Raw genomic sequence first — 20,080 nt, 5'->3', positions numbered from 1 at the left:
AAATATTGGAAATAGATGAGAACATGTAATGGACACTGAAAGGCTAACGCTGTGGGGACTATATAAATGATTGAGATTGAAGCAAAATTTATCGAAAGAAAAAAAAAGAATAAATTATGCTGGACAAGTTATTGATTGAATACCGTAAACAACTCACAGGTGGTTTAAGACCACGATGATCAAGGATTCTGGGTGACAGACGAAAGTCATGTAATGAGGATAACGCAATCTGAATTGATTTGACGCTGAGCAGACTTTGATCGTTCAAAGCCACAGAAGTTTCTCTATTTACGAGCAGCTGACAGCAAGTGGCGATATAGATCTGTATGCCCTGACAATGCCGGAACAGCATTACGTTATCCTGTTTGCTTTGTGTGGCTATGTAACGCAGCTGGCGAGATGTGTGCGGTTGTGGCGAGATATTAGGCGGCACCTGTGAGTCCATCGCGGCTACGAAAGAAATACAAAAATCTCACAGTCTGGCAGTCAGGCAGATGGATCACAATTTACTCTTTAGCACAGCTCTGAAATCATGGTTGATTTCAGTGTGTGACACACCCATTCTCTGGTCATACCAAAGAACAACTTGGCCCTCTTATGTGACAGAGCACTCAAAGATATCAAACACAAAATTCATAAGTGTGTCCTCGACAAACTAGTAGTCCGAGACGTTTGAAGTCACACTGTTCGTACAATAAGAACACCCCAGTCCAAACCACTCGCAAGTGAAGCCAATCTTAGGACACATACCAAAAACCAGCCACACATGCCAGACCATAGACCAGAAGTTTCCTAGCAGACCAAAGTCTAACACCCGAGTGCCTAGCATCTCTTCAGAAAAAAAAAATCCGTTTTCCTGCAAAGTGCACTATCGAAACCGCCTTCACGCACTCGTGAGCACTCTAGAGGCACTAATTCTCCCCTCCCACATTACAGTACAAACTCATGTTGAACCAGGGCAAGAGTAAGAAACCTGCATCCCTGGAAAAAAAGAAACCCCCAATTACTAGTCTTTTTAAGATTTGCAGAGGGAAAAGATAATTTTCTCTTACGTTTTGCCACTTCTCATGCCAACAAACAAACATATACAATCTGAAAGACCTTTATCTAAATCGCCTGTGCCTTGGCGCTTGTTAGTCCTGGCTATGAGGTGTAATAAATCTCCAAACGTTTGTCAGACGCTGGATGTTTTCTTATACAACCAAGGCTGTCAGGAAGTGGTTCGCTGGCTATTTGCATTATCAGCGAACATTAAGACAGGTGAATTTTTATTATGTGTGGCTCTGCACGCAATGCCCAGTTTACGACTCCACTGTATAGATGCATTCTTCCAGTTCATCACCCCAACCCAGGCTTCGGCTGGCGCCATTGCAGGTATCGCAGCATTATTCTGCTGGAGACCTGTCTCGACAAGGGGTTGCTCTGTTTGCTCTGTAGGGCTGTGGACCTCTCTGGCAAGATTTACTGACTGATGAGCTCGCCGCCAATTGCTTCCTTCTACGAGCTAAGAACTATAAAAATACCTCATGCTTTTAGCATCCTACCAGGCTCCATCAACATCTGCTCAGGCCATTAGCTTTCTAGAGTCTCACTCAAGGTGCATCAGCCTGTAACAAAACCTTTAACAATTTTATGTATGCGAAATATAGGTGAGAGAGTAACTTGATCTCTCTCAACATGAATTACAGTGTACAAAGATTTCTTAAATTTATGTAGGTGAAAACAAGTAAACTAGTGACATCATCAAGTACAAGAGATATATTTCAAATTAGAGCACAATACTTGGCATAAATGAAACATTCCAACATTATAAAGTACAAATAGTGACTAACCTAAAAAAATGTAATGATAGTTCATCAGACAATAGCATAAATTTCAGCAGAGTATCGTAAAAGAATAGCACATTCCATATTATCAGTAAAGATAAAATAGCATCACAAATAAAAGAACACATATATACGCTATATACAAAAGCACACAAATTCTTCTTATTTTTAAAATAATATTTGAGTTACAGATTGCAGTGGTCAGATCCCCCAAGGGATGTGATCCATTGGACACACGTCAAAATAATTGGTGTCTCTCTCAGTTGTTGTTTTCATTTACACCCACATGAAAACAGAAAAACAGAGAAAAGTGCAAGGCCTAGACTTAAGGTTAGAGAATCGACCAGTAAGATTCTCCCTACCTGGCACGTCGCCACCAAAGAAATGATGAATAGTCAAGGAAACGTGGAAACAAGGTACCAATAGTATTTCTATAAGCATGGGAAATGAATCAGGTAAAAAGATCTGTGTTGTGTCATATTATTATGTACACCTACATGTAAACCAGAATAAGCATATATGAAAGCTGACAATATAAATACGGGCATCTGTAGAATTTGACAAGTACCAATAAAAATTACATATCAGGCTGAAAGGCAAAAAAATAGACATTTGTGGTATGTGATCATCAAAATTCCATCGAGCTAAGTGAAATAAACCAAAGCAAAAGTTATTCTATAAAGTGACTGACGTTGCTATGTGATGTGATTCCTAAGGTTTCAATGTGATCCACATTGGTATGGGGAACATTACGTATCCTAAATGGTCCAGAACATAGAAGATCAAATTTACTGCAACGACGCTTTGCTCTTTTGGATAGGTAGTGAGTGCATACCAATTCTTTTTCTCCTCTGCGAAATTCATGGAGGTTACTCACCTGTTTCGTAGAAGTCTGCGGCGCTGTGCTGCACACTTTATATTGTTAAATGCGATGTCTGTAATTTCTTGGTGACGTAATGTTCTTGTAGAAGGAAAAGAAGCAACTTAACGAATTTTATTAGGTAGATCTATATTTTTCAACACAAGATGCCGCAAAATCATGGTGCAGTCGTTTGGTATTGAACTGATGAAATCCTGAAAATCTGATAAGTACTTGTCCCAGTTAATATGTTTTTTGTGACGGTAGAAACGACAGAGTTTTCCTATCTCTTTCATGATGCGGTCTGATGGGTTGTGAGAAGCATGGTATCTGGAGATAAAATGGTTTTAATATTTCTGGCTTGCAATGTGCGTTTCCATACAACTGACCGAATTTTCGGGCCATTGTCGGAGATTACCTTCTGAACATGTGAGGCAAAAAATGTTAGTAAAAGCGGTAGAAACAGTACTAGCAGTAGCTTTTCTTAACGGAGAGAAAGATACACATTTCGAAGTTTGCTCTACAGCAACGACTATGTAACAGACACCTCTAGTAGTTCTTGGAATGGGTCCAAGTAGACCAACAGCTGCCGTGTGTCTTAATTTCCCCGAATACCCTGTTCGATTTTCGTGAAGTAACCGCACTGTCGTAATATCAAAAAGGATTTGCGAGCCCCATAACGGGCGTAACTCAAGTGTGTGAACCAGATTGAATTGTTGACAAGTTCTTCAGGTGAGCAGTCCAATCATCGCTGTCAGGGTGAGCGCGGCGAAACAGAATATTATTGTGCACTGTAGTAATTTCAGATTGTTGTCTGGCTCGTGCCACAGAAGTTTGATCTCTTTCCAGTCGTCGTCTTTGCTCTGAGCTCTTTCGATGTCTTTTAACGAAACTGCAATGAGATTTTCGAAAGATATTTGTTTAATGTAGTGAAGGTTGAAATTAGTTTGACAGAAATCAGAAGCGATTTCTTGCTGGTTTACTGCACAGTGAGCGAGAAAGTGCATCTGCTACAGTATTTTGGGCTTCTGGTATGTGGACAATCGTAATATCAAATTCCCATAAATAAAGTTTCCAACGATTGAGTCTGTGATGTGTGAAATTAGCTGGCAAAAGAAACTAAATAACTCTACGATCCCTGTAGACTGTTGTGTGTCTACTGTACAGAAAGTGACGAAATTTACTGAAAGTCCAAACACCACATAATGTTTTCAGTGACAGAATAATTTCTTTAGCTGATGAAGAAATCTTCCAGCGTTTGCGGTCGATCGATTTCAGTAATGATGATTTCGTTGATCTGACGTGAATCCAACACAAGACGAAATGAACCATCTTTCTTGTTAACAACGTGAAGAGGATTAATATTGACTAACGGCTGGTTCAATGATATTTGTACCTTGGTCTAACGTAGCCTGAAGTTCTTCCTTGACTTGATCTCTGTAGCTGTACGGAATGGAATAATGTTTTGCCTTCAATATATCATGCAGTTTTACTCGAAATTCGTAAAAAAAACTGGACATGATTCCTTGGTACATTGTTAAACACTTCAGAGTGCTGTTGATCGTCTGCCCAATGTCATAACCTACTACCTCAGGTATATTGTTACTACGTAATTATGTGCCTGTAAAGAATGTTCTATGCCAATTAGTATTCGTAGATGTTGAAATGACCTCTACTCTGTTAATTTCTTGCTCCCGAGATGACAGAGTATTCTTAAAAGTGACTGTTATTGCCTGTCGGATTTCAGCGTAAGCAATGTTAAAGTTAATAACAGTGTCGTGTTGTACAAGGAAATCCATACCAAGGATGACGTTGGTTGTTAAGAGAGGAACGATCCAGAAATTAACATGAAATGAGTGATTAGCAGGTATAAAAGATAGTTGGGTTTGCAGTTTCACATTTACTCCTTTGTTAGAGATTGCGCCTCGAAGTTTCGTCTTACAAAGTGGAAAGGTAGGACAGGTAATGTCAGCGTTACATTTTTGGAATGCTGTTTCATTTACCACTCTTACTGGTGAACCAGAGTCGATCACTACAGAAAATAGAAACAAACCATTTTTAATTTTAACAACGGGATGACTTTTTTAAAAATTTATGGTAAGATCTTAACGGGACCAAATTGTGGAGGTCATCGGTCACTATTTAGTCTAACTTAAACTAACTTACACACTAGTGCTCTAGGGAGGACTCAAACTTCGACGGAGGGATCGTGAGAAGGCGCCTCAGACCACGCTGCTACACCGCGCGACTAACAACGGAATGAGAAATATTCTTTTGAGTTTGGTGTCTCTCATGTAATAATGTGTCCCTAATGTCGTCGACGGTTATGACGTTCTGCTGAACGGTATTATGAGAAGAAGAATTGCACTGCACGGTTTGCGATTGAATGGCGTCGGTAGTTTCTAGTCATGCTTTACTAAAGTCTATTAACCGAGAGCTGGGACGAAACATAGACAGCGACTGCCCTCGTTTCCAGAGAAAGCATTCGGTGTTCTCGTGATATGTAGGGGTGTGGTAAATCCTTGGCTCACGCTTTGCGGCTGGCGGCGTTCGTCTGGCTACCGAGCTGTCACAGCGGACCGTGAGAATCCTGACAACTATGTACCAAATAAATTTAACAATAATGTTAGAATAATGTTAAACTGAGTTCATTCTGTCGAAGCAGATTTATTTTCATTCAGGTTGCTAACAAAACGCTCCATTCAAACAGAATTAATTGTTAATTTTAATAACAATACCAGTAATAATAGTGGTAAAGGACAAAACAAGGTTCACTCTGTCGAACCTGAACTGTTTTCATTGAGTTTTATAACAAACCGCTCCTCTCTCTCCTCTATAATGCAGTCTAATTTCCACATTTGAGTTTCCACTTTTTCTACGACACGGAGGACGCACTTGCAGTCACTGTTCTTACTGCTTCTTCTAGCAGTACTTTAACTTCCGGCTTTTTTTATGTTTTGTTTTTCGCTGCAACATAGCCTTTGATTCTGGCCCACACTAACTCGATGGCGTTTAATTCACTTTGGTACGGAGGAATTCTGAGAATAGTTTTCCCGGCATTCTTCGCCATTTCATCTATTGCGTATTCGTTGTGCGCTGTTCTGTTTTAACTATATCTAAAAGTTCTTTCTTCAACATACTGTCTTCGAAACCGATGTTTTTAGATTTTAGCCACTCTGATATTTCGTGCTTATTGGAATTCGCATTGGGAACTTTTTCTTTTCTCAGAGAAAACTGCATTTTCCTGAAGCCGAGAAAGAACATCGTGAAACCACTTCTCGACGGTTTCGGCGCACATCTCCTCATGATAATCTCCACTTTTCTTGGATTCGAAAGTCCACAAACATCCTTCAACGAACCCTGCTTTGCTGCCAACGTGTGCGATAATCAGACGTTTTCCTTTACCTGATGGGCCCTTGCTTCCAGTGGATAATCGGGACAGAAACCCTTCTTTTGAGGAATTTATAGTGTCATCTGCCCAGACGTAACTTCGGGTATGTCCTGCGTTCACCCAGGTCTCGTCCAAATAGTACATGGGTCTGCCTTCATCTCTCTACCGTTTAATGGTTCGAAGATAACGGCGCTTCTATAAAATGATGTCATCCCTGTGCGGACGTATTTGAAATTCATTTCTCTCAATAACTTATAAAATTGCCCAGATCTGCTTCTTCGTTCACGACTGTAAGCACTTTTTCAATTGTTGGCAATTCGATATGAAAAAAAAAATTGTGTTCTTTCCTTCGTATCGCATTTCTATCGAAGACATCAACACTTTCAGAACGTTTCTGTCGTAATTTTCCTTTCTTGGGAGACGTTAAAGAGTGTGTGGCCTTGTACTCACTTATGCTATTGGATGTGCACATAAACAGTGAATGCTCAGCGTGACTACGAGCACATATACTTACTCTAATAATCAACCACTAGTCTTTCAAGCGTCTTACAGATGAACTTAAGATATCCTGAAATCACCGCTGTACAACACCCACTAACGAGCTCACACCTGCAACTGAGACGGCCACACTGACTGAGCGCCGCGCCCGCGCACCGCACAATGCATCGCTCATTAAGGACAAACGGTAGCACCCATCGCACTGGAACAAACTACAAAATTAAATTCAAACCTTTGTGAAACTCTTCTCGCTTACAACCCCGCAAAAAAATTTAAAGGGGAAAAGTATGTCGCTTACTACATTTCCGATAATGATTTGTTAAAAGTTCTGCATCAGACGTGAGATTTTAATTTATTACTTCACTATTACTGACTCTATTGGGCAGAAAATTTGCAGACGTCATCAACATATAGTACTGAAGGCAATTATAATATTATTTTGCTGTGCGACACACAGTTTAGTAGGTATGGCGTGATAAATATAGAATAACGCGATAAAACAACTTTTGCTGAAAGCTTAAATATTTCTCATTTTCAGCGACAATAAATTTTAATGTAATTTAAAAAAAAAAAAAAGGTGTCGGAAGGTAGTTCTCGGATTACTTTATCATGTTCAGGTGCCAAATTATAAAAAACACTACTTTCTTTTTTTAAATTTCTGACGCCGCTGCCTGGTACACCCCTCGACGGCAGCGCTGTGGTCACGCGCCTTGCCGTGTTTACAGTACGTCTCTTGTTTCGGTGAATGGAGTATAGTGGGCTGACTTGCGGCACAAGATTGCTGTGATGGTTCAATGATATGTACTTGACGGTTGTTTTGGTCTGCAGAACTCTAAGGTGGACGGAAACGTACATAGGTTCATTAAAAATGAACTGAGACCCTTAAATTGTTGATTATTCCCTTCATGCTTGTGGTGAAACTTTATTTTCTGTTGATCGTTTCGATGTGACTTTGACCACTGGTTTATGTGGGAGAAGTTATTCCCTTGCGGTTACGTAAAATTACAGGCCTGGGCTGTACTGGTAAAGCTGGGCGGTGTCACATTGGCCTTCGATTGGGCTTGTCAACCGTCTTGTTTTTGGATATCTCCGGGCTGCTGCGGCTGCGGTAAGAATTTCGGCTGAAAACTGTGATTGTTGGCGTCGAATTTCGGATATTGTTGCTGCTGCTGCTGACTACATTAGCTATCAAAATGTTGTCTCTTGTTAGCATGTCCTTAAAATCGTTTATTTCTCTTGTTATGGAATGGACGGGATTGCTCGTTGTAAACGAATGAGTTGTTACCTTGATTGCTGTTATTATAGTTCTTATTGAAAAATTTCTAATAATTGTAGTAAGTCTCTGAGTGCTGTAATACTTTACTTTTGCTGTCCAGTGAGAAGGCAAACTCTTAATGAACGTGGAAGTTATGAGACTCATAATTGTATGAGCGCAAATGGGCTATACAGTTCGATCAGGTACTGATTTAGTCGGATCACATACTCAAAAAACTGGAGTGTTCCAATTTGGGTAAACTGATTAACTTGTCTTTAATGCTTCGCTGAGTCGTTTCTGACCAATACGCAGACAGAAAAGCATTTTGATGGAGTGACATTGCCTTATTATAGGTCTTATGCGCATTGAAGGTTCTGCCTCTGAAAAGATAAATTCGAGCTTATGTGTGACTGGCCAGTCTGGTGGCGGCGAAAATCAAAATTTCTGCACCCAAGCAAGGGGATACAGGTCAGTGAGGTTATTTCTAAATACCTTGAGTTTCTTTACAGATACGAAATGTTTACAGGAGAATCCTTCGTGTTGTAGATTTTGAGAGGGCTCGGCGGCTTAAAAAAACTGTTTGTGAGATGACTGGCTTGTATCAAAGTAACGCACTCTTTGTAGTCTTCTCATATTATTGTGAGGCTGAAAAGTAGGTGACTGTTTCTGTTGCACGTTAGTTTGAAACTGATTACCTGGAGAAAATTTTCTGATATTATCTACTTCCTGATGTGAACTCTTAATTTTTCTATGTAGCGAATTCTTATGCGTACCAAGCTGGTTTAACGTTTGCTGCTTTGACTCATATTCTTGATATTCAGTGAACACAATGGGAGTTGTGTTGTCTGATTTATTTTCCGTTTGATTTTCAAGTGTTTCTAATCTTGCAGGAAGGTCATCTAATCTTTTCTTTAGCGTAAGAATGTGTATGGTATTGTTGGAATCTAAAGCGTCGACTTGCTTCTGTAGTTTGCGTGTATTTTTTTTCATCTTTTTTAAATCTTCTTTAATTGTGTCAGAGTCCTGCACCAGCTCTTATTGTTCAAGACGGGAGCTTAACGACTCAATGTCATCTGTGCACGTTTCTTCAACTTGTTGGATTCGTGTAACAACAGTGGTTTAAAAATCAGTTACATCTGTCTCTATTTGGTTCTGTGATTGTTTTACTCTGTTAACCTCGTCTGTAACGATCTTTATACTAGCGTCAACACGGATTGTAAGACTAGTGAGCAAACTTCTGCTTCCTGTCTTTGTACTACTAATGATTCAAAGAATTGACTGTTTTCCTCTGTGTGTTTACGGAGAAAGTCTTTGTATCGCTTCTCTGAGGTCTCAGTGTGAACTTCAAGATGTGGATCTAATCGAGCGTTTTGTAGATCTGTTCTTTCATTAAGTGATTGGATTTCATCTGTAAGCTTTATATGGGTTTCGCTACATTGATATCTTAAAGCATTAATGACATCTCTCAGAGGTTTGGTACTGTCACGCATTGCCTGGCTATCGCTTCAATTTTATCGCAAAGACGTCTTTCAGTGGCCGTAATCTCTGTATCTACTTGTTTGAAACGGTTATCAGTCGTTTCTGTGTACGATTTAAGCTCGTCCCGTATGCTGGAAAATTGTTCATCATTTTTATTACATCATTCATTGAACTGAGTATTCAGGTTAACCATCATTTGCATGAGATTGTGAAGCGTCGCTTCCGTATTCTTTTCAATTTATGCGTCGGATGTCACGTGTGTTACGTTCTGCAGTATGGAGACATCATCTACAACCATGGACGTCTCGTTTGTTGCATTGTCTGCATAATTACCGTCTACAGAATCTGACGGATTGTTAAAAACAGACAGTACTTTGCACTATTGTTTCCTCTGATGTACTACTGGCAATCTGGTTAATTGTGTGAAAAGTAGGTACATTACTGACCTCATTCGGTAAACAATCAAGTTCTGAAATACGCACATCAGTCACGTGCACATCAGTGGACCAGCGGCGTCCGCAATGCCGGAATGTACAGTCTGAATACTAGTGAAATTAGTGGGTAAAATTATAGTGTCAGGAAACTGCACATTACTTTTGGAAACGGAACTTACGTTATCTGTGGTTGTTTGCAACTGTTGTACCGCAGAGTGGTCACTATAATTCTCAACATTATTGTTAATAATAGGAACGTCGTATATTTCGTATCTTTAGTTGTGAGGTTACGCCTCGAAACCTTAACACATTTGCGCGGCATCGTAAATCACATACAGTGTGCAAATACAAAGACAAAAAATCAGCACTCAACTCAATGGAAAAAAACAAACAATACGGAGCATAAGAATGCCGATGAACTGTGCAAAAATTTTATACTAGTTAATAAACTGCGTTGGGCCAAAAATATAACTACTATTATCGATACAGAGTGGTTGAGAGAACAGAATATATGTATCTGACTAGTGTAACATAAAAGAATTCACAAAGTGAACGGCTGGCAGAGAAGTCGCCATGTGTTATGTTCTTACGTAATGAATGTACAATGAGTAATGTTTGTCTTATGAAATGTTACTGTGAACTGTGTTGTTGAGCAAATGGTGTGCTTAATCAGATTTACTGTAATCCAAAGAAAAATTAAAGAACTTAATCTGGAAAACAAGTGTCTGTAATGAAATCTGTTCCTCTGAAATTTACTCAGTCTCGTGAGCACCGAGTTCTATGGCGCTGTGTAATAAAAATTCCCTATGCAAATAAACAAAGAAATACATTTTTAATTTTTATTAGCTCTTGAGTCGAACGGATGTAATCTTGGTATCTGTTCCCTCCACAGTAGGCATACAAAATATTCAATCTTGGCTGAGCGAAGTGCAATGCCGGCCGTAAAAATGTCTTCATACAAATAATGTCAGTAGATTGGTTGATAAATGAAGAACCTTGCATATGTTCAGTAATAATTTTGGATATTGGCTCGGCGTTGTACAATGCTGCCCGCATTAAAGCTGTTACTAACATTCATTCTGATTCAGGCACATTAAATTTTTTTTTACTCTGATTGAAAAATCATTTCGTTCAAAAAATGTTCATTCTATTTAAATAAATACATTGTGGAAGAGGATGAGATACTGATAAGGGGATGCGCTAAGACATACTGGTTAAGTCTGAAACTACAAAATAAATTTTCTCCTTTACAAAATCTGATATGAAACATTTTACGTTAACTACAGAATCAGTGAACTTACTGACGTAGTTAACAATACTTGGATTGTTACATGACAAGAGGCCTGACATCCTTCGACAAAATACATTCTAAAATTCAACTTCCTTGTATCAGGTTCATAAAATATTACAAATCGGGTATGTCTAATGAACCTATACATTAAATCTGATGGAAAATACTTAGGTCTCACATTCAGGAGTCGGTACTGTTAGAATTAGCAAAATCCTCATTGCGTTGCTGCATACTTAAAATTAAATATACAAAGTATCATTACCTTTCAAAAGTGTATTACGCTGCGTCCACAGACCAACAGCTTAATTTTCACAGCTAGTCACCATCTTAAAGTCTTACATCCTACCTTTGCCGGAGTGCAACGGCAACTGCTTCTGCGCTCCGCGCGCCTCTACTTACAACTGATTCCGCCCTTCAGGCAACATCTTTGGTTCAGTGTTGTCAAAGATACAATGTCTTCTACATGTGATAACCATTACATGTCATTTTTCACAAAATATGTTAGAAAATCGGGCTCCACTTGCAAGTGGACCCCTCACAAGGTCATCCTGTATCAAACCACAATACTTATCTTCAGCACCTTCCTGTACACCACAGCTGTACACCATCACCGAACAACCGCAGATTGCCGCCCATCCTGTCTACCAGAAAGTAGCGGTGGTCCATCACACTTTCCTCGGGCACTCCTGATGAGGAATCGAACGAAGACTGAAAGTTTTTCACTCATTATGTTTCAATACACATAGTATCAAAATATTAAAGTAAATTGGAAATAAAAGAAAACCTATTCCGTCCGTCATTCTCCGCTTTCCTCGAAAAGTGATAAGTATTTCAATAATACATCTAATCACCAGTGATAATTTTCTAATTTTTTCAAACTCTGCTAAAATTATGTTGTAATCGAGGAATAAGGGTATTACGAATAGTCAGTACTAAAGGGTGAAAACGTAGCTTGAAGAACTCTATATTTCAGTTTAATTTGCCCCTTTGGGGGGCTACAGGTAGATAAAGGCATATTGTGTACACAGGCAGGAGATCAGTTACTTTCTCTTTTTATTGTGTACTGTGAATTTATGTAAGTTTTTCGTTTATTACTGTTAATATAATTTCCTTGCACATTTATTATTTCATAGAAAAGGAAGACAGATCTTTAATCGCTTGAAGTAAATGGAGTGTTCTACCTCATTGCTATGTCACTTTGTAAAAATACTCCAAGACTAGGGTTCGTGTCAATCCGCAATACAACGGACGACAGTAAGAAACTGCAGTACACATGAGGTGGGAGGGCAAGTTTTGCACACTGCACGTAGACGTGTATTTTAAAACACGACAAACATTATTGTCTCAGAAAATCTGTACCAATTTTTTTGCCAAATATTTGTTGCTCGTTCCTGTCTGCATAGTTAGTAAACACAACCGTTCGCTTTACCAGTGTTCTATAAAAACCCAATGTTTAAAACCAATGAAAATTTTACGAGAAAGACTACGTATTTTTAACAAAAGTTTATTTAAAAAAATGGTTCAAATGGCTCTAATCACTGTGGGACTTAACTTCTGAGGTCATCACTCACCTACAGTTACAACTACTTACTAACCTAAGGACATCACACACATCCATGTCCGAGGCAGGATTCAAGCCTGCGACCGTAGCAGCAGCGCAGTTCCAGACTGAAGTGCCTAGAACCGCTCGGTCACAGCGGCCGGCAAAGTTTATTTACAAACGAAAAATTTTAGCAGTGATCCTTATGTGAAATTGATATTCCGTATTTTTTACGCGGTTATTATAAAAAAATCGTCTTTTATAACTGAGATAAAAGAAATAGAGAAAAATACCTGTTATTCAGTATTAAAACCCTTGCATCGGTTTCGACAGAACGGTTTTTCCCATCCCTAGAACAGGGCTACGCTCCAGACAAATATTTTCGCGATGTACTTCCTAGCACTTCATCTACAGCTACATGACTACTATGAATTTCGAACCAAAGAGTTTTTCAGGGGGTTCATAAATCACTTTCAGACTACACTCCTGGAAATTGAAATAAGAACACAGTGAATTCATTGTCCCAGGAAGGGGAAACTTTATTGACACATTCCTGGGGTCAGATACATCACATGATCACACTGACAGAACCACAGGCACATAGACACAGGCAACAGAGCATGCACAATGTCGGCACTAGTACAGTGTATATCCACCTTTCGCAGCAATGCAGGCTGCTATTCTTCCTTGGAGACGATCGTAGAGATGCTGGATGTAGTCCTGTGGAACGGCTTGCCATGCCATTTCCACCTGGCGCCTCAGTTGGACCAGCGTTCGTGCTGGACGTGCAGACCGCGTGAGACGACGCTTCATCCAGTCCCAAACATGCTCAATGGGGGACAGATCCGGAGATCTTGCTGGCCAGGGTAGTTGACTTACACCTTCTCGCTCGAAGTCCGTCAACTGCACATACGGTTCACGTCCACGCTGTCGCGGCATGCTACCAATGTTAAAGACTGCGATGGAGCTCCGTATGCCACGGCAAACTGGCTGACACTGACGGCGGCGGTGCACAAATGCTGCGCAGCTAGCGCCATTCGACGGCCGACACCGCGGTTCCTGGTGTGTCCGCTGTGCCGTGCGTGTGATCATTGCTTGTACAGCCCTCTCGCAGTGTCCGGAGCAAGTATGGTGGGTCTGACACACCGGTGTCAATGTGTTCTTTTTTCCATTTCCAGGAGTGTATTTCTCTACCATTCCACTTTTGAATTTCACGTGGGAAAAAGGAACACTGAGATGTACCATTGTGAGCTCCTGATTTTTTTATTTTACCACAGTGGCCATTTCCTCCTATGTAAGAGGCAGTCAGCAAAATAGCTTTGTTTTTGGAGGAAACGTTAGTGACTCACATTTCGTGGAAAAATTTCACAGCAATGAAAAACGGCTACGTTCTAACGACTGCCATGCGAACTCGCTTATCAATTCATCATATTCTCTCCCCCGTTTCTCGATAACACTAAACGAGTCAACTTTCTCTGAAATTTGCCTATGTTCTTCCCTAAAATCTACCTAGTGAGCTGAGATGCCGCGGGGCAGGCCTTCAGAAAAGGATGGGCATGCATATTTAGGTTCAAAATTGGTTCAAATGGCTCTGAGCACAATGAGACTTAACATCTGTGGTCATCAGTCCCCTAGAACTTAGAACTCCTTAAACCTAACTAACCTAAGGACATCACTCACATACATCCCCGAGGCAGGATTCGAACCTGCGACCGTAGCAGTCGCGCGGTTCCGGACTGAGTGCCTAGAACCGCTAGACCACCGCGGCCGGCGCATACTTAGGCAATCTCTTTACTTGGTTAAATACATTTCAGCCATGCTCACTCCCAACTATGTGTTTTCGTGCACTTGTCTATCTGTGTTTGGTTTCCCAACCTTGTTGCGGTTCTTCTTCCTTTTAAGTGTGGCAGCAGCGATGTGTATCAATATTTGCACCGTGTACCATCTTTGGTTTGTGCGTGTAGTTTCCGGCTAGGGGGTCTGCGGGCAGTTGCTCGGTTGCTGCGGACCAGGGAAGTTATCTCCGCACGGTGCAGTCGTCTGGGTCCGCTGGCGGTCCCTGCACAGTGTCGGAGAGTGTGTGTTGTCCAATCGCTATGAGCTTTGTGGTTCACCGACCCAGGACGTCAAAATTGAGTAATGGTTTCAAGTACTCGAGCCACGTCTATTCATGTTGTGTGGTTCGTTTCGGTGGTTCGCTGTTGGGGAGGTTTCCCTGTGAGCAACACCAAGTGTTTTTATTGCTGAAATTTAACAGCCATGCGGTGGAATTAACTATATCTGTTGACTAAAATGCAAGTGCACAAGTGGAATTTTCTGCCTTGTGGCCGTTAGTGTTCCGGTTACCTACCCTGGACACTAACGAAATTCCAGGCAGCGTCCTTTCCTCACCTGTTGTCACTGTCCAACACGGTGTGTAGTTTTGACAGCTTAATATACAGGGTGAGTCACCTAACGTTACCGCTGGATATATTTCGTAAACCACATCAAATATTGACGAACCGATTCCACAGGCAGAACGTGAGGAGAGGGGCTAGTGTAATTGTTTATTACAAACCATACAAAAATGCACGGAAGTATGTTATTTAACACAAACCTACGTTTTTTAAATGGAACCACTTTCGTTTTGTTAGCACATCTGAACATATAAACAAATACGTAATCAGTGCCATTTGTTTCATTGTAAAACGTTAATTACATCCGGAGATATTGTATCCTAAATTTGACGCTTGAAACCTCCGACGTTCAGTTGCGTGTTGTAACAAACACGGGCCACGGTCGGCGAGCAGCATCTGCAGGGACATGTTTACGATGACGACCGTGTTTACGAGTGTGGCTGTAATGCACTGTTGCGGTTTGGTCTAGCTGTCGCAGTGTCCGCATGTAGCGCTTGCTGCTATTGTTATTCTGCATTCGTCTCCGCATGCAGACCAACTGTAGTACACCGTGTTACCAGACGTCTGTGATAGTGTAGTGTTGTAGGAACTGTGACCATGGTGTATTCGAACTCTGAAAAGGCGGAGATGATACTCATCTATGGCGAGTGTCGACGAAATGCAGCTGAAGCCAGCAGGGTGTATGCAGAACGGTACCCGGACAGAGAGCATCCAATGTGCCGCACATTGCAAAACATCTACCGCCAACTGTATGCAACATGTATGGTCGTAGCAAGCAAACGGGTCCGTAACAGGCCCGTCACAGGAGAAGCGGGTGCAGTTGGTGTGTTAGCTGCTGTTGCCATGAACCCACACATGAGTATACGGGACATTGCGAGAACCGGTGGACTGAGTCAAAGCAGTGTCATGCGCATACTGCATCGTCACCGCTTTCACCCGCTCCATGTGTCGCTACGTCAGCAATTACATGGTGATGTGAAACGTCCCCTTAGAAAAATTGTACAAGACTGTGCTTAAACTGACACACAATATTTTTCGCGCAACGCAATCTGACTTTCATAAATCCCTACAAAAGAATGGCCCTGACTAACATTAACCTATACCTTTCGCAAATCACTTACCTCACAAAAATCTTAGTTACTCGAACTTCTGCAATACAGCGAGCGCCACTACTGCCAGCTAACTAAAAGATTCAAACTACGGAAGTCACTAACTACTGATAGGCACAGTTAGCAAATGAAAGATTTTAATAGAGAACAAACAATGTATTTACCTTTATAGTCATATATATATATATATATATATATATATATATATATATATATATATATATATATATATCAGTTTATGACACCAATTCTTACAAATTTCAAACCTCCGCCATCTTTCTCCCCACTTCCACCACTGCTGGCGGCTCACCTCCAACTGCGCAACGCTACGCGCTGTTCACATCCAGCTGCCGCTGCCCAACACTACAATGACAGACAACAATGCCAACCAGCCACTGACTGCACACAGCACAGCCAGTGATTTTTCATACAGAGCGCTATGTGGCGTTAACAATAAAAAAAACCTAAACAGCCTACTTACATAACCCCCATGCTCCCCACAAAAAAATTTATAAATTTTTTTGGGCAGTGGCCAATACAGATTTGAAATTTTTTTTTCATAATTACAATAACAAAGAAATGAAATGCACACACTTATCGATACAATGTTGGTCAAAAGCTAAAATTTTCTCACAGTCCATAAAGACAGACCTGATCATTCATCAAAGTAAAATTGCAGTGTTTTTCTCAAAGTGAGACTAGTAAAAGAAAATGCACATGGAAGTAGTGGATTTCCATGCAGTCTTGAAGAAGTAGTGTTGTCCTTACAACGGAAAGACAGTGCTGACTTTTGACACGCAGACACGTAATGGGCCACAACAGAACAAACCCACAGCAGAGTCAGTCGAAGATTTGAAGAATATTGGTAGGTAGGTCAGCACAGAGTAGACCCATTGTAGTCCTGGTAGAGATTACGGTATTGGTGGGCCACCAGAGGTGCAGACCCACTGCAGTCCTTGTAGAAATAATGGTATTGGTGAGTCATCAAAGGTGTAGACCCACTTCAGTCCTTGTAGAGATAGCCAGCAGCCATCTGTTGCGACTGTGCAGGTGCACAATCACCATCGAAGAGTCTTGCGGAGAATATAGCAAGTCCATCAACCACCACTTGTGCACGCACAAAGTTTTTGGAATTGTCCTTAGAACCAGTAATGCTGCACATGTGCAAACACTATCAGTCCCTGCTTCTCACATATTGCCCATATACTATGACCAACAGAAACGTGTGCAGTGAAATGTAACTTACAACTTACTTAATTTGATGAACTGGTGTCAATTACAATTTTATAACATGAGAATACAATATCAAAGGAACAAAATATATCATTAAAGAACATAGTAGTACAGACAACATTTGCTGTAATACAGGCTTTACAAAAGAATCGAAATAACAAATACATCTGTGTTACAGAAATTATGACATAAGTACATACATAAAAGATCAGAATACCTTTTGAAACATCAACTTCACACATGAGCATTAAAACAGAACAGAATAAATAATTTCTAAACATATTTACAAAGAAAACGACATATTATTAATGCAAATTATATTTGAGGATAACAGTATTCCTCATCATAGTGAATGTAGCTTAGTATTAGAACAGAAAAAATTCTATGAAACAGTACACAGAGACAGGAAGAAAATAAATACACAAGGGTACACAAACACATAGTGGGATAACACAAAAGGAAAGGACAGGGTTTGTTTTCAGGGTAAAATTTGGTATTGGAGTCCAACCCAAAACTTCATTCCATAGATCTTCCCTCTTATTTCAACATTTGCTCCAGCCAAAAAAAATCCTATCCAAGCATACTTTCTGTATTCTGTTCTCATCCTCTTTCAAAAATAGTTTTCTTCCACTGTATACTACTTTTTTGGCCAAACAATTTTCTTATAGCTTCTCAATGCTTTTCTTCCAATTCATCATAGTTAGTTTCTTATATAGTCTACCCCCTCTTAAGCTAAGTTAAACCTACTGAGCTCAGATGCTAAACTAAGGGACGACGAAATGCAGCAATGACCCAAAAAAAAATGCAGATTTGCAAAGCAAGCAGCAGTAAATGTAATAACTTATATCTAAACATGTAAAAACCCACAAGCAGAAAAAATAGTATACTAAAGACAACAATGCAGATAAGGGAAAGTTATAATCACATCTTAATGTCTATGTAATTAAAGTGGTGCACCACAAAAACTAATGCTACAACAAATTACCAAGTACTTGAAAAGAAAATTATATATACACTTACTGTTATTAGTCGCTTCTTATTGCTCTTTCCATTCCAAGAGCTCCTTTTTCGAAGAATGTGGATCATAAAATAATTATTTAATAGATCTATCGACAGAAAGTGTTCACATTAGCAAATGCATTTAATTTTATAAAACCAATGCTGCAACACAGCTGGAAAACAGATATCAAATGAAATAAGCAACTATGGACAAAGCATAAAAATATCATTCAATAGTCATGTGACATTTCATAAGTTAGTAGAATTCTCTCAACTCTCGTAGAAAGACGTTTGTTATAATCAGGTGTCAGATGTAAGTATCTTTCTCAGTAATGAGCTTGTCGTATTTGCGGTGCTTTCTACAAAGGAATGTCAATAGCGAGGATAATGGCATCCTTTTTTTTTCACCTGTGCCTCTGAAAGGCACACACTAATGACTTTCTTTTGTCAGGTGGTTGCCGCGCAGCTGGGTGCCCACGACGCATTACGTGCAGGTGGTCTCTTACCTGTCTTATCGAAATATTTATGACACCAGTTTCTGCTACAGTGGCAGTCTCATATAAAAATATTTCACAGGTCAAGAATTTGCGTTACAAATCTGTAGAAATAAAATCCTATAAATATAACAATGTCCCAAAAATTTTCGCTAGCATAGTGATACATTCACGCATATACACACATTTCATAACTCTTAAAGTACGATTCTCGGTTTCCAACATCCTTTTTCACAAACCAGAGTCCCTAGCCACTACTCATTATTCCTTACCTTATTACACATGTACATATTCGTCGCCAATTCTTCAATACTTCATCATAACAGATATGTAGCATAACCAAATAACTCATATAGCATCATCTTAAACATACCTCAGCAGCATTATTCACATCGTCGTCGTAATATTAACATCATAACACCTCAGTCAAACCTCAAAAACGTCATAGCTTTCTGCAATAATTTCAAAACCTAAAAAAAATTCTCTGCTCATGTCAAAAGTGTCATCTACCTCAAGCGTACTTTAAAAATCATGATCCCATACCAAATACGTCATTCAAAGCTCTCATACTATCACAGTAGTTTCGAAAAAGTATGAATAGTTGTCAAAGTACAGACAAAATACAATTTTGTAAGTGTGAAGTTATCCAACTGTGTAATTACGTAAACATCTGTCGCTGATGTAGTATAATAAATGTTTGTTTCTCTCAGTTAAATGATCAGATAGCTGTGTAATTTATGTGTTAGAGAAATATGGTACCGATGTGTAAAGTTGTATAAGCAAATACCATAGTAGCTAGGGCTCCTTGTGCTTGCCATACAATTGGTACACAAAGTAAGCGTGTACCCCCCTGAGGATTAATGTACTTATATCCTCAGGTGTTACAGATTACAGCAATGGAATGAAATGTGTCATGGAAAACCTTTGTATAATTGTACTTCAAATATCTTTAAAAATAAACGGTTAAGTACAAAATTAATCACTCAAATACGTGTACTGTAGCGCTAAACTGTGCGCCTTGTTGTAAGATAATCTCTGTGGAAGTGTCGTAGTTATCGTCCTCCGAAAGCTAAGTTCTGCAGAAGTCAATGTACTTACCTCATGATAAACAAAAGTGAAATGCTTTGAGTATAGATATCGTAGTTACTACGCTTATTGCCGTGAGGAAGTAAGTACTGTACTGTAACGTATTGTTGTGCTACAGAAAAGATTGTCTCAATGTAGCTATGCCACAAAGTTACTACTAAAGCATGTTTTCCTTTCCAGAAGAATTCAG

The sequence above is a fragment of the Schistocerca gregaria genome, chromosome 1 (genome assembly GCF_023897955.1).
Source record: "Schistocerca gregaria isolate iqSchGreg1 chromosome 1, iqSchGreg1.2, whole genome shotgun sequence".
NCBI lineage: Eukaryota > Metazoa > Arthropoda > Insecta > Orthoptera > Acrididae > Schistocerca > Schistocerca gregaria.
This window is presented reverse-complemented; position numbering follows the sequence as displayed.